At 44.5% G+C, this 16,294-nt stretch overlaps 1 long non-coding RNA gene across 1 annotated transcript; it reads right to left on the bottom strand.

The window, feature by feature from the left end:
• Positions 1–498: 498 nt before the first annotated feature.
• Positions 499–16,086, bottom strand: LOC105494970 (uncharacterized). Its single transcript, XR_011608478.1, has 3 exons — positions 15,920–16,086; positions 2,576–2,703; positions 499–878 (listed from the first exon to the last, which is right to left on the bottom strand). It is a non-coding gene; the product is annotated as an uncharacterized lncRNA (long non-coding RNA).
• Between the last annotated feature and the right edge of the window lie 208 nt (positions 16,087–16,294).

Here is a 16,294-nt window from a genome sequence, read left to right as displayed (position 1 = left end):
CTAAAAGGAGTAGAAAGAGGTACTGACAGCTACCACCTGGCATGGGATCTGGGAAAGAGGCACCACAGGAGGGGAACTGAAGAATCCCCACCTGAACACAGTTCTCAGGTGAACAATTGGGGGACTATGCAGCGTGGACACCACTAACGGGGACCTCAAAGAATCCACAATACACCTCAAAGAATTGACTCAGCTTTGATCACTTGCCAAACCTGAAGGAACTTTAAATACCTGCCAGGCAGAGAGCACCAATGCCAAACTGTGACACTACTGGTCAAGAGAGCCCTTATCTGCCCTCACCTCTCCTCCCTCTGCTCCCTTGGGCCTTTGGCTAGCAATCAGAGCAAAGGTGAGGACCCAAGGAAGCCAACGACAACCCCCTTCCCCAACATCTGAGCTGACAGAGGGGCGACCAGGGCTACTGCTAACCCACACTGATACTACTTCTTTGTTTGAACTAGAAAAAAAAAGTACCCACTCCAAGAACTTTACCTCCATTTATCTGAAGTTTGTCATTATATAATCTATTTGTTGTCTATTACTGCATAACATATTTCCCCCAAAACTTGGTAGTTTAAAACATTTATTATCTGACAGTTTCTGTGGGTCAGGAATCCAGGCACAGCTGAGCTGAGTCCACTGGCTCAGGATCTCTCACCAGGTTGCAATCAAGGTATCATCAGGGCTGCAGTCTCAGCTGAAGGTTTGAATGGGGAATAATCCTCTTCCAAGCTCATGCAAGTGGTTGTTGGAAAGATTCAATCACTCTAGGGCTGTTGGCCAGTCGTCATGCTCCCAGTTCCTTAACATGTGGGTCTCTCCACAGGGTAATTCACAACAAGGCAGCTTGTTTCTTCAGAATAAGCAAGAGAGAAAAGCTGGAGAGAGGTAGTGCCAGATAAAAGATAGTCTTTTATAATCTAATATTGGAAGTGACATTCCATCATTTTTACTATTCTATTCATCAGAACAAAATCACTAGGTCCAGCCCCAAGGGGACGTGATTACGCAGGATGTGAATACCAGGAGTAGAAGATAATTAGGGGGTTATCACAGAAGTTTATCTACCAGTATAATAAAATATACTGATTTTATTAAAACAACAGGCCACTGCCATCAGCCAAAGAATTGTTATAATAAATACATAGATTGACAATGTATATGACATAAACAATACCCACTAGACTTATGTACTATACAACATGTGAATTATATAAGATTGTGGAGGAAAGATGCTTTAAATCTTTTTCAAACTTTTATTGTACACATTTTCAAGCATTTGTAAAAGTAGGGGATAGGATAACAAAAAATAATAAGATAAACATGATCGTTCTTTTTTCACCTATACCCCAACCCTTTACCCCCAAACCACTAGTTTTTGAAAAGCAAATCTCAGACACATTACTTCATCTTTAGTAATTCAGTGTAAATATCCACATATCGTATGTACCATTATTCAATTAAGTACACCTTAATTTCATCTACTATTCAGTTACTGTTCAAATTTCTCCAATTATTTCAGAAATGTCTTTTGTTAAAAAAAAGTTGGTTTGCTTGAAAGAAGGTTTAACTTTAAATGAAACTCGGAGTTTTAACCATTACTTAAGAGCAGGCATTTTAATTACTGACACAGAACTATTCTGTGAGAAAAATGACTTCAGGACATTTTATTATCCAGGAATAGCCAGCAAAGTGATGGGGGCTGCTCAAAATTTTACCCATGAGCAGAGAAAGCTTCGGCTCACCAGGGCCTTGCCAATGGACAGTGGAGAAAACAGTGAGGGTATCTTCTCACACTCTACAGAATCCCGCTTATTTGCCAGGTGAGTGACACACAGGCTATCTCTAAGCCTCACTACAGTACTTCAGGCGGGTGTTATAATCCTCATTTTAACAGATGAAAAACTTAAACACAGGAGAATTAACTCACCTAAAGTCACACAGCTGTTATTAGGTACAGCCTATATTCCAACTCAGGTCGGTCTGACCTCCCCAAGGGGCTCTGGAAGTCACCTACCAAGTAACACTGTCATAGTCTCAGGGCGTTAAGACACTGTGAAAGCCTTTTTTACAGTTGTGACAGATGTTAGCAGAACCAAACCACGTCTTCTATTCATTTTTGTTTCCTTGGACTTGACGCAGAACTGGGCACACAGTACGTGCCGAATAAATATAAAGCCTTGAAGCCACCATAGCACAGAACCTTATTCAAAGAAACCTCCGTTCTGGCAGCCAGCCAGTCAGTCTGAAAAGCAATTTCCGCCCGCTGCCCCATCTACCATCAGCTTTATCTCAACTTGTTTCCTTGACAATAGCGGCAGGGGTAGAATCAGCTGCAGAGGTTGGGAGCAAGATAGATTCAGGCCCACATTATAGGAACTCACCCGAGAATATTCAATTTCATTGAAACTAGAAACTAGATATTGAGAAGAGTCTGGTGGAGAAGTTCACAGCATTGTTACTTTTGATGGGACAGCTTTGGCCAATAAACTGGATTCTTTCATTCCATGAATCCCTCTCAAAAGTCATTACCTGTATCTGAAACTGTCCGTACTCCCCACCCATGTCTCTTTACCTGACAAACTCCTAATCCTTCAGAGCTCAACAGAAATCTCATTTGCTCAGCCAAGGCTTCTCTGCCTTCCTGGATGAAGTTCCATCCTTCTCATATGTGTACTTATCATGTATTCAGTCCTGTTTCCCCTGGAATGACATGCCAGATAAGGAAAAGATTGCAACTGTCTTGTACCTGGAACATAGTAGGCATTCAATAAATATTTGTTGACCAATTGATTTTTTTTTAAAAAAAAACAAGTTTAAAACTGCAATTACAGCCAGGTGCAGTGGCTCACGCCTATAATCCCAGCACTTTGGGAGGCTGAGGTGGGTGGATCATGACACCAGGAGTTCAAGAGCAGCCTGACCAACATGGTGAAACCCTCTCTCTACTAAACATACAAAAATTAGGTAGCCATGGTGGTGCGTGCCTGTAATCCCAGCTACTCAGGAGGCTAAGGTAGGAGAATCGCTTGAACCTGGGAGGCAGAAGATGCAGTGAGCCGAGATTGCACCACTGCACTCCAGCCTGGGCGACAGAACAAGACTCTGTCTAAAAAAGAAAAAAAAAAAAACTGCAATTGCTGAAGTCTCTTAAAAAATATCACAGAGCACAGAGGCATTCCATTCATACAATAGAGCAAAGCTTGAAATGCACTTCCATCTCATTGTGTTCCCCACAAAACGCTCCAGTACATTCTTCTCTTCTCTTTTATAAACTCCCTAAAATCTCCAAATCTAGCCATGCCCCCTGGCTTGTGTTCCCTAGTCTTCTCTTCCCATGCAGCAGTTTCTCCTATGAATCGACTGAGCCTTTCTATCTCTTTTGAGTTTTCACATTTATCCATTATCCAGATTCTAGAAAGCAAAGAAAGCCTTGAAACTGACTCAATAATCTTCCCTCCTTGGAAAGTGAGACAGGACCGTAAACTCCTAAAGGCATGGATTTATGCCCATTTTTGTTCCCTGCTGTGTTCTCAGTCTTTAACTGATGCTCAGCCAAGATTTACTAGTCGAACAATATAGTTCTCTTAAGCTTATCATATATTTTTGTTGTTGACGATGAATAAGCAACAAGAGGTGTTGCCCGAGTGAAAGGAGGAAAGGAAAAGTTTAATAAGGAATAGATTCTCTATTTGGAAGTCTAAGATGGGAAGTCTGCCTGAAGAACCATACCAAATGGAACACAGCCCCTGGTCATTCTCAGACTAGACCAGCCTCTGTGTGCTGCTGAATCAGCAGAAAACAGCACGGGGGACATGAACGAGGTACAGCTCGGCAGCGTGGCAGCAATTTGGCTGACAATTTCCTTCTATGTTTCAGCATAATTGAATTAGCATCCATGGAGACTGTCTCCCAGACATCGGCAAATGCAATACTGTGGAGCAGGCACCGCAATTCATCTGGCATTATGAGGCACTGAATTGCCATCCAACCCCGCACCTCTCCTTGTTGCTTTGTGTGTGCTCATTAGAGAAAATTAGGTGGATGCGACAAGCCTGGGAACAATTAAAATCTTCCCACTTAGCCATTTCCCAGCAGTGGTGTCCAAGTTCTCCCGATATGCACTCGGCTTGCTCAGCTAGTATGCGCAACTTCCTGGATGTGCTTTCAAATTTTAAGCAATGGATAAAAATTCATTTTGCTCCAGCTGAGGATAGGAATTGTTAGGGCACAGAGGGACAGCCATGATATGAACCAACCAGAACATCATCCATAGCGGATAGCATCGAGACCAGGAGTCCTGGAACTCAGTCCAACTAGGAAGAGCATTTGTCAAGACAAGTCTAGGGCAGTGGAGCTGGGTGGTGAGTCAAAGTCAAGGGCCAGGGAGACAGCATCCAGCGTTGCATCCAGAGGGCTAACAGAAACTAGACGTTGCGGGTATCAAAAGCAGGATGCAGCAGAGAGTGAGGAATAGCACTGAGCACATGATTCAGAACCAAGGTTCTGAACATCAAGAAAGTGCTAGATTAAACAGAGGCTATGGGTGGCCAGTTAAAGAATTGTATTCTGCTGGCTGGAATGGCTTACAGCTGCTGGGGAGCAGAGTGGTGTGAGGAAAAGAGTATATTTGTGGAGTCATATGGATCTTCTGCTTCCTCAGTGGAGAAAGAAAGAAACCCATTTTGCAAAGTTAGGAAAGGATTAGAGATGTGCTAGGAATAAAGGTATTATCTGAATAACAGGGCTTTGTCTTAGTTTGAGTTCCACCAGAAAGGGATTGTATTCATCCATTCTCACACTGCTATGAAGAAATACCCAAGACTGGGTAATTTATAAAGGAAAGAGGTTTAATTGACTCACAGTTCCTCATGACTGGAAAGGCCTCAGGGGAATTACAATCATGGTGGAAGGTGAAACAGGCATGTCTTACATGGCGGCAGCTAAGAGAAGTGAGTGCTGAGCAAAGGGGGAAGCCCCTTACAAAACCATCAGATCTTGTGAGAACTCACCCACTATCATGAGAACAGTATGAGGGTAACCACCTCCTTGATGCAATTACCTCCCACCAGTTCCCTCCTATATGGGAACTACAATTCAAGATGAGATTTGGATGGGGACACAGCCAGAACATATCAGGGACCCTGAGATCAGGATGTGAGTAAAGTACTTTATTTGGGAAGTGATGGGAGAGGAGTGAGATGTATTAGTCTGTTTTCACGCTGCTGATAAAGACATACCTGAGACTGGGAAGAAAAACAGGTTTAATGGAATCATAGTTCCACGTGGCTGGGGAGGCCTCACAATCATGGCGGAAGGCCAAAGGCACTTCTTACATGGTGGCAGCAAGAGAAAATGAGGCAGAACTGAAAGCAGAAACACCTTATAAAACCATCAGTTCTCATGAGACTTATCCCCTACCATGAGAACAGTATGAAGGAAACTGTCCCTGTGATTCAATTGTCTCCCACCAGGTCTGTCCCACAACACATGGGAATTATGAGAGTACAATTCAGGATGAGATCTGGGTGGGGACACAGAGTCAAACCATATAATGGGGGAAAAGAGTCAGAGAAGAGAAAAAAACAATAAAAGGTTTTTAAAATCAAGCCAAATACCATTTTGATGGGCATCAAAAATAACTTCCTAGGGACTCTGCAAAGCATGCAGAATACATGCCTCAATGTTCTTCCAACTCAGCAGTGAGGGATCTGGGAGCTTTATATACCAACTCCCATCAGTCATTGGCTGATGGCTTCTCCTGGAGGATGTTAATTCCCTGGCACTTCTGGTCTCCTTGGGAACGGGCAGACTGGTCTTCCTCATCTTCAGAGAAAGCCCCCAAGAGATGGCGATACTGAGAGATGACAGTTGGCCTTTCAGGGTTGCTATGATAAATTCTGATGGGGCACTGACCACTTCTACTGCCAGTTTTGGGAGAGAACATGGCACAGAACTCCATCAATTCTATCTAAAAAATCTCCCTTCCAATTTTCTCCCCTCTCCACGCTTCAACATGGACTCTTTTATGTCCTCAAATTAGAGGAAAGGCTAAAGGCACATGAAACAAGTTCTGGCCACCTCCTTTGCTAGTCATGTTGAGAGTCTTGGACCTCACTTTGGAGCATTGGATGAGTTGGCATTTACTGTTTTGTTCTTGGCTTTCTTAAAGCAGGGGTCCCCAAGCCCTAGGCCACAGCCTGTTAGGAGCAGGGACACACAGCAGGAGGTGGGCAGGCAGAGAGCAAGCAAAGCTTCATCTATATTTACAGCTGCTCCACATCCCTCTCATCACTGCCGGAGTGCTGCCTCCTGTCAGCTCAGCGCAACATCCGATTCTCATAGGCACACAACCCCTATTGTGAACTGTGCATGCGAGGGACCTAGGTTGCACGCTCCTTATGAGAATCCAGTGCCAGATGATCTGTCACTGTCTCCCATCACCCCCAGATCAGACCATCTAGTTGTAGGAAAACAAACTCAGGGCTCCCACGGGCTCTACATTATGGTGAGTCATATAATTATTTCATTATATATTAAAATGTAATGATAGAAATAAAGTGCACAATAAATGTCATGTGCTTGAATCATCCCAAAACCATCCCCCGACCCGGTCTGTGGAAAAATTCTCTTCCACAAAGCCAGTCCCTGGTGCCAAAAAGTTTGGGGATGGCTGTTTTACAGGACTCAGTCCAAACTGAGACAATGTGTCCCATTTGAACACCAGCAGAAGTGGTCAGTGCCCCATCAGGATTCACCATATCAATGCAGAAAGGCCAACTGTCATCTCTCGGGGGACAGCAGGGGTGCACTCCTCCCACCTGAAGCCTGATAAAAGGGATTCTGCAGAGAGGTCTTGGAGAGCTTGATTTCTGTCCCCTAGTGATTGGGGAACCCTGTGGACTGGAGTCTGACTTGCACCTGAGAAATCCAAGGGGCCCAGGGATAGCTGAAGAGGGCTTCAATCTGGCAAGCAGCCGCACTTCCACCAAAGGTCAGTGTTTTCTGTGGGGGGCAGGAGATAGAGAGAGAGTGTGTACAAGCAAGCTGACCTAGGGATATTTGAAAGATGTTTTGCCTGATCTTCGCACGCATGATGAGGCTCTGTGAAGGGGATGTCATGCATGACTGGACAGTTGGAATGTGAAGCTCGTGCAGCTCCAGTGCGGAGAACTACAGGTAAGAGACCTGCATACAGCATCCCTGAAGATGGACGTGTCCTCAGTGCACTGAACAAAAGCTCTCGCTCAAGAGTGTTGCAGACATCCAGCCATGTTCCGCTCTTAGGATGTACATGCCCATGCGGGCTTACAGAAACCTAGAGAAAGGGAAAGGCTTTTTCTAACTTGCACAAGACAGCATCCATTTGCCAAGCTGAGCATACATGAGGCTGTGTCTGATCCCTTTTTTTCTAATCCCTACAAAGATCTTGTGTTTCGAAGCCAATGGAGACAGAGTTCCAAAGTTCACACGAACTCACCATGAGAGAGTGGCATCCTGCAGGACCCAGCTCACAGCAGCAGTCCCAGCTAAGCCGGACCTTTTTCTACCCCTTGTCTCTTCCCACTGTGCCCTCACCAACCTTAAAGGGGCAAGGGCAGCCTGGCTGGGGAAGAGATGGGAGGGCAAAATTACCACTCTCTTAGAGAAAACTCACGAAGCTGACGGTATCCATTTCCCACTGCAGCTTCTTCCTGCAGCGAGTCTGAGCAAATGAAGTCAGAGGCATGACCCTGCGCTGGACTGGACACATTAATCACTGAACTAAAGTGGTGTGGGGGACCACAGATGCCAATGACATTTTTATTACCTACAAATAACAAATATGTAACAAAGGGGCCTGGCTGACATTCATTCAGAGGCAGAGGGGACTGGTCCTGGGATTACACAATAGGGGAGGGGGCAACAAAAGTAGCTTTATGATTGTATCCTACATCTCTGCTCTTTCAATATACGGGCTATTTAGAGAAAACATCCAATAGGCATTGTACATGGAAAGCCTCCAAAAGGCACTCACTAAGTGGTTGCTCTTGTTATTATGAGCTGCTTGTGCAGGTGAAGGTTAAACCAGACTTTCAGAGCTAAATGCCAAGAGGGTTGCTCTTGGTTATCAGCCCTGGGCTGGACAGGCTAGGAGGAGGAAATGAGTGGCTGGGAGCAAGGTCTATAAACCAGAGTGGAGCATGAGGGGCCCTCCACAGCACCACTGCTGGGTCGTCAGCCACAGGAAAACTGCACATGTTGTGATCATGATGCTGGCTCCTGGAAGAGCATCTTTCTTTTCCCCGTTGGATGGCAATTTGAGAAGGAGATTTGCTGATTTGTCTTTCTGAAGCTAAACATCACGGTGGGTTGGGGAGGGAAGTTGGGGTGAGAGTCAAGACTGTCTGCCGCCTGCACCAGCATCATCATGCAAAGAGGACTGCTCACCCAGAGCTCAGGTCCCAGGCACAGTACAGACACAGGTAGAGCTTCTGTTCCTCCGGGGTTTAGGGAAAGTGCCCTGGGACGCCTCATGCAGATGCCAAAAAAATAAAGTCAGAACTAAGACGAAGGGATACCCACACACAACCTATGCATTCACTGGTTTCTTTCTTTACCCAAGGGCAATGGAGATGAGCTGTTTTATTTATACCTGATACACACTTCAATAGGGAACTCTTTAGCTGAGCTAGCTCCTTTTTCTGTAAAACACAGAGCTCCTTGAGGGCAGGGACTGTGTTCAACTCATCTTTGACTCCCTAGGACCTAACCCAAGGCCTGGGTAATACAACAGAAGGTGAGTGGGCTTTAAGCTCATATAAATTAGGGTTTGAATTGCAACTCTGTCACTTACTAGCGTGTGACCTCAGGCAGGTCACCTCACCTCTCTGAAGTTCAATTTCCTCATCTGAAACACGGAAATAAAAATACCTACCTTCAAGTTTTGGAGAAGCAGAACTAAATTTAAATTTAATATGCTGATTATGGTAACTGGCCCCCAGAAAAATAGTAATTATCACCATCATCATCATCATCATTATTTTCCTTTAACATCCTCTCAGTTCCTCAGTTATGTTCAGACGGCTCTGGTTCTCTTACTGAATTTACTGCAAACATTGCCAGATCATTTACACACTGAAGACATCTCCCAATTTTGGCACGAATCCTTAGTTACACAGTCTGTAAACATAGTCAGAGCTAAAAATACTTTTTCATTATCGGATAAGAAGTTTCCTTTCTTTTCCTTTCTGCTGTCTCCTCATGCTCTAGCTCTGCCCCAAGTGGGTCCTGAGAAAAGTAATCTTGTGTGACATGTGAGCTTTCTATCTAAAATCAAATTTGGCATCCCAGTTCCCTATAGGGCAAGTGTAGCATTTTCACACATTTCCCAAACGTCAAAGAGAATAGCTGCCCCTTTTGTTTCATGCCAGTTTCCTCCAAATCAGTTTTCTACTCATTAATTTATCTGAGATTCAGTTGCTCAATCTGTAAAATGGATCCGTAAAGTGATCTAAAAACACTGTCTTCACACGTAGGAATGCTCTGAAGACGGATGAGTGGCCAGAGAACTCAGCTTACTTACATGGCCACTTTCATCAATCCCCACTGTACCAGTGAAGGAAATCAGCGGGCCTGTCCTTCCCAGCTGCTGGTCAACATTATGTCCAGGCTGAGCTTGATCAGATTTGCTCTGCTGAGCCGAAGGAAGCGACTCTATGACACTTTTCATGAATTCTGATCAAATGCCCCACCCAGGGTAGCTACGGAGTCCTGCTGTGTTTTTCCTGTTTAACCCTTCTGGAACTCTGTAAGTTACAGAAGACATAGGAGAGAGGAGAGTGTTTTGGGGGGAGTGGAGGGACCCGTCGCAGGGCTTGTGAGTGGCCGTAGTTAGAGACAAGGCTGAAAGGAAGCAAGACAGGACGGTGAGGGTGAAGAAACTGCAAGTAGAGGTGTCTAAATATCATGCATTAGGCATCAGGACTGGGGCAGGAATCAGAACAGAAAAGAGTATCTTTCTCTTTTCTGACTCCATCAAGTCACCACACATGGAAAACTGGATTTCTTGTGTGGAAAGTCCCCAAAAAAGGAAAAAGGAGAGGTGAGCAGGAACAACCATTGCAGATATCACTTACTGAGCACTGTGCTAGGCGCCTTACATAGAGTCTATATTTAATCCTCCCGATAACCCAAAAGTTTGGTGGTATCATTATGCTTTTCATACCGAGATGGTAACTGACCCAGAGAAGTGCCTTCCTCGACATTCCCCAGCTCGCTCTATCTGCCAGGCCTTTAATGTTTCCATCATTCATTCAATCTTCAGCCATCATCGACTGAGTGTTAGACTCTGTGCCAGGCACTAGAAGGGTTCCAATCAGGTAAGCAGAGAGAAGAGAGGAAAAGAATTTCAGAGAAAGGGTAAAGGGGTGAAGACAGCACAAAGCCAGAATGCAGGAGAGTTTTGGAATTCAGAGCGTGCTTAGAATGCCAGGGAAGCAAGTGAGTCAGGCCCACCTAGGAGGTTCCTCAGGGAAATCATCCCCATAGTCCCACCTCCTCCCCAGTTCCCCAGTTCCAGTGTCACTGCAACAAGAGAAGCCTGTGGGGTTATGGAGCAAGTTTTGTTTTTTTCTAAAGTCCCAGGAGCAATGGTGCCAGCAACCCATGCCCAAGTCAATCAGAAACAGAGCCACAGTCCCTGGAAGGAACAGGTGTCACCTAATCCCACCAGGAAGATATGTCTCCCTAAATCATGGTTTTCCAGAAACAGCCAGTAACGCTTACCGAGCAATTTACCTTGTCCCAAACTCTTATAGGCATTTCACATACATGAGCCCATTTAACCTTCACTCTGTGAGGTAAATAGGTTAATGATCCCCCGTTTCACAGATGAGCTAAATGAGGTTTGGGACTTGGAAGCTGCATAGTCAAGATTCAAATCCAGATTTATCAAACTCCGAAGGCTTTTTCTGAACCCCTGTGCCATGCCATCCCTCCTACCATCTTGCAACTGTGAGCTCACCCCGCTTCTCAGGTTGGCCTACTCCTAAGAGGGCTATCGCAGGAAAAGCAGCATAGTAGCTCTGCCCCTTATGAGCTAGGTGATCTTGGGCAAGTGACTTCATCTCCCGGAGCCTCAGTCTCCTCATCTGTGCAATAGGAACTATATCCTAGAGTTCTTGGGGGCCCTTTACACAGGACTTTGTCATAGGAAATGTGCACACTGGAGATGATCCATCCCTCTTAGGAGTCTCCTACACCATCCTCACTGTTCCATTGGCAAAACAAAGCCGAGCAGACCCTGGAATGGTGAAGAAAAGGCCACAGCTATTTGCAACAACCAGTCACTGAGACCTAGCAGCCAAGATAGGATTTTGCTCATCCTTTTTTTCCGAGAAGGCTGGTCACATGACGATAGGTATTCGATAAATATTTCTTCTGAAAACATACACACACACATGCACACATACAAACACACACACAGCGGAAAGGAAATACATCAGCATGTTCTCCCTGGTTATCTCCAAGCTGTGGAAACTTTATCTTTCTGTTTGCTTATCTGATTTTTCTGATTTTTCTGTGTTGAGCATGTATTACTTGTGGCACTGAGATCTTGAAAGACACACATCTCACTATAGATTACCTCTGGGAAATGAAAATGGGAAAAATTAATTAGGAGGACTTTTTTAAAGCTTTGTGTTCATTCTTCATTTTTGTGTTACTTCTGAAATTTTTTACACTCTCCTTTTAGTTCAAATTTATTTTCTTCTTTTTCTATTCCACCAAAAAGTCTTCCTCTGGATGGAATATTCACCAACACCCTCTCCCCAGCCCCAAAAGATTACGAGGAAGTGGAGTCCAGCTAATCTTTTCCTGTGTCTTTGGGAATTTGCTTGCTGTCTGACCCAGACACTCTACACATGCTCATAAAAACCTTCTGCCAAACTTCATTAGCCATTTAGGCTGCTGTGGTGCTATTCTGAGTACCTTATCTTCTGGCATTAATTTAAAGCAACATTGTCTCACCTGTGTAGGCATGCTTCCATGAGTTAGAGCCTTAAAAAATGGACTGCAATGGATTTTGTCAAAAATTGCCAAAAATCAAAATGTCTGGTTTCATCTCCTATCTCATTTCCAAATCATTAGTAGCAACTGCCTATAGCACTTAGTAGGAAAGACCCTGAGACCATTCCCAGGTAGAGCAAAAACAATCAAACCGCAAGAAGTTAAAAACACCGGCCAGGCACGGTGGCTCACCTGTAATCCCAGCACTTTGGGAGGCCGAGGCAGGCAGATCACTTAAGGTCAGGAGTTCAAGACCAGCCTGGCCAACATGGTGAAATCCCGTCTTTACTAAAAATACAAAAATTAGCCAGGCATGGTGGCTGGTGCCTGTCATCCCAGCTACTCGGGAGGCTGAGGCAGAAGAATCGCTTGAATCAGGAGGCAAAGGTTGCAGTGAGCCGAGATCATGCCACTACACTCCAGCCTGGGGGACAGAGCGAGACTCCGTCTCAAAAACAAACAAACAAACATACACCATAGCCTTTATGAATTAATGTTTTCTGCTAATGGATTACTGATGTCCACCATGGCATGAAATCAAGGGCTACTGGCATATCTGATATCCCAAATCTAATGAAACATGTCCTCCTTTCACTCCGAAGAAGCAAACTGGTGGGACTCCCATGTGGTACAGTGTGGCAATAACACAGCTATTATTTGTGAAGTGCCACTTTGATTTATTTTATTTTATTTTATTTTATTTTATTTTATTTTATTTGAGACGGAGTCTTGCTGTGTCATCCCAGGCTGGAGTGCAGTGGTGTGATCTCGGCTCACTGCAACCTCTGCCTCCTGGGTTCAAACGATTCTCCTGCCTCAGCCTCCCAAGTAGCTTGGATTACAGCCACCTGCCACCAGGCCCAGTTTTTTTTTTTTCTTGTACTGGAGTGCCACTTTGAGCAAAGGATTTTCCATACCTAACACATCTTACAGCAACTCCCCAGTTATCAGGACAGTTTTGGTTACAAGCGTCAGACAGCCAACTCACACTAGCTCAAGCAAAAAGGGTGTGTTTTGGCTCATGTAACTGAGAGGAGAACTGAGTTAGAGCTTAAAAATCACAGGAAGAGCTTTAGGACTGACACCAGTGGCGGGTTCCAGCAGACTTCTCTTTTTCTTATCTCTGTGTGTATTTGCATGCTGATCTCTCATTTCCTCTTTGCTGTGGTTTGAAGGTAACCCCCAAAGTTCACGTGTTGGAAACTTCATCTCAAACGCAACCATGTTGGGAGGTGGGGCCTAACAAGAGGTAATTGGGTCATGAGGGCTCTGGCCTCATGAATGGATTAAGGTTGTTATTTCAAGAGTGGCTTTGTTTTTTTGGTTTGTTTGGTTTTTATTGTTTTTGTTTCTTGTGATGGAGTCTCGCTCTATTGCCAGGTTGGAGTGCAGTGGTGCAACCTCAGCTCGTTGCAACCTCTGCCTCCCAGGTTCAAGCGATTCTCCTGCCTCAGCCTCCCGAGTACCTGGGACTACAGGTGAGCGCCACCACGCCCGGCTAATTTTTGTATTTTTAGTAGAGACGGGGTTTCACCATGTTGGCCAGGCTGGTCTCGATCTCCTGACCTCGTGATCCGCTCACCTTGGCCTCCCAAAGTACTGGGATTACAGGCGTGAGCCACTGCACCCGGCCGAGAGTGACTTTATTTTAGCAAGTTCCAGTCCCTCTTGCTCTTGCACTTAATTACCCTTCTTTCATGGGATGACACAGCACAAAGGCCCTCTCCAGATGTAGGCCCCACTACCTTGGACTTCTCAGCCTCCAGAACTGTAAGAAATACGTTTCTTTTCTTTATAAATTACCTGGTCTGTGGTATTGTTATAGCAATACAAAACAGATTAAGACACTCATACTACAAACAGGCCTCTCCCATACGAAGAGGAATATGGTTGCTGTTTTTCCAGGCATAGAGTGCTAACTTTTCCCAACATGTGTTTCTCAGTCCCAGGGGAAAACTCTGATTGGACTTTAGGCCAATCACTGTTGTCAGGTAATTTGGTCAGAATTCAGCTATATTCCCATCCTTCTGACCAAGGGATCTGTGTCTACCAATAAAAGAAAGGTTTGAGAAGCTTAATAGTCATTTAAAAATCAGGGCCACCACGAACAGTTGTGCAGGTTGCATGCTGCACAAGGGCACCAGCTGAGTGGATAAGGAAGGAATAAAATCCTGCCTGTGCCCTGTTTATGGAGCAAGCCATAAACTCTGGCCCCAGGTACATCTGCTACAATTGTTCTAATTCATAACATGGTGTTACGCAGGCTGGCATTAGCCCAAGGAAAAAGCAACAGCTACTGCAAGACACTACAGTCCCTAGGAAGTAAATAATGATTATCCCATTTTTAAGATGAGAAACCAGAGCTCACAGAGGCCAAGTGAGTCACCCAAGGCTATACAGGAGTCTCTCCTTATTCCCAACGCCCAGCGGATGTCTGAAACCATGGATACTACTGAACCCTGTATATATATATTTTTTTTCCTATGAAACAAACCTATAAGAAAGTTTAGTTTATAAATTTGGCACAGTAAGAGATTAACCACAGTAACTAATAATAAAATAGAACAATTATAACAATGTACCGCAATAAGTTATGTGAATATGATCTATCTCTCTTCTAAATATCTCACTGTAATGTATTCATCTCTGTTCAGACAGCAGTGGACCACAGGCAACTGAAACTGGGAAAAGTGAAACCGCAGATAAGGGGGAATTACTGTACAGCAGGAAACAGTAGAGTCAGAATTCGAACCCAGATTTGTGTAGCTCCAAAGCCTGTGTTTTGCCTATCATAACCCACTCAACAACCTGTAAGAGAAATGGGACCCACCAGGCTCCTAACAGCATGAAGAAGAAGTGAGAGAAGTGGATTCTTGTGGCTCTTCTCTCTGAAAACCCAGTTAACCCCACAGAAACAAACAAGCCACTTAAGAAAGCCAATCCAAGCCCAAGACAAAACACTCCAAAAAAAAACCTGTGTTTGCAAACAGCTTGAAAGTCATGGTGTTCCACTTAAAAAGGTAATTTCTTGCTTGGAACAGTGAGAAATTAGATGCAATCTGTTTTGATTTCTTCATAATTTAGGACACGCTTTAGTGACCAATCTGCACACGTGCCAGCATCCTTCTGTCCTGAGGGTGTGCTGGCTTGGTTTGTGTCTCTGTTCATAAAGGAAGTCTAATCATCCCACAGGAAAAGTGGCCTAGAATTTCTACCACAGGCATGGAGACAGGCTGAGCAGCCTCTTCCTGGATATTCTTATTAATAAGAATAAGAATAATTACCATTTACTGGGCTTTTACTGTGTGTCAGGTCTGGCGATGAAAACATCCATCACCACAAAACCTTATTGGGATGGGGTTGGGGGGATATTTTTTGTACTCAGCATCTGAACACCCTTCCTCTGTAGGAGGAGAATCCCCCACTGGGCAGTTCTTGGTAGGAGCTGGACCTGTCTCCCTCCACAGGCTCAAAAGAGGCCAGAAATCCATGAGCTCCCCATGATCCTTTCAATATATTTTGTTTCTAAAAAATAGACTGTATTGTTTAGAGCGGTTTTAAATTCACAACAAAATTGAGAGGAAGATACAGATTTCCCGTATATCTCCCTCCTCCAACATTCTCCCCCACTGTCAACATCCCCCACCAGCACAGTCCAATTGTTACAACCAATGAAACTACACTGACACATCATCACCCAAAGTCTGTAATAACATGTGCCCACCAGTACAGTCTCATACAGAGTCGTTTTGCTGCCCTGAAAATCCCACCTACTCATCCCTTCCTCCGTCCTAACACCTAACAACCCCTAATCCTTTTATTGTCCCCATCGTTTTGCCTTTTGCAAAATATCACGTCCCTGAAATCATACCATGTGTGGCCTTTTCGGTTGACTTCTTCCTCTTAGCAATGTGCATTTCATTAAGTTTCCTCCACATCTTTTCATGGCTTGATGGCTCATTTCTACATTCTATGTTTGCTTACATTAACCAAAGTCTATTTCTGTTGCTGGCATCCAAGCACCCTGCTACAAAAAAAGTGCTGTTATCCCCATTTTACAGATTAAAAACAACAACAACAACAACAAAAAACCCTGAGACTCAGAGAGACAAGACTAGGTGGAAGGGTAGAAAAGCTACAAAGGGCAGAGGAAAGCTGCAGGAAAGCACGCAGGTGGCACGATGCAGTTGAAAGGAGTGCAGTTTTGTAGTCAGGAACTTGGATATGAGGGCCGGCTTCATCACTT

The sequence above is a fragment of the Macaca nemestrina genome, chromosome 10, assembly GCF_043159975.1.
Source record: "Macaca nemestrina isolate mMacNem1 chromosome 10, mMacNem.hap1, whole genome shotgun sequence".
Classification (NCBI taxonomy): Eukaryota; Metazoa; Chordata; class Mammalia; order Primates; family Cercopithecidae; genus Macaca; species Macaca nemestrina.
The sequence above is the reverse complement of the archived record's forward strand: the minus strand, read 5'-3'. Positions and strand labels throughout refer to the sequence as shown.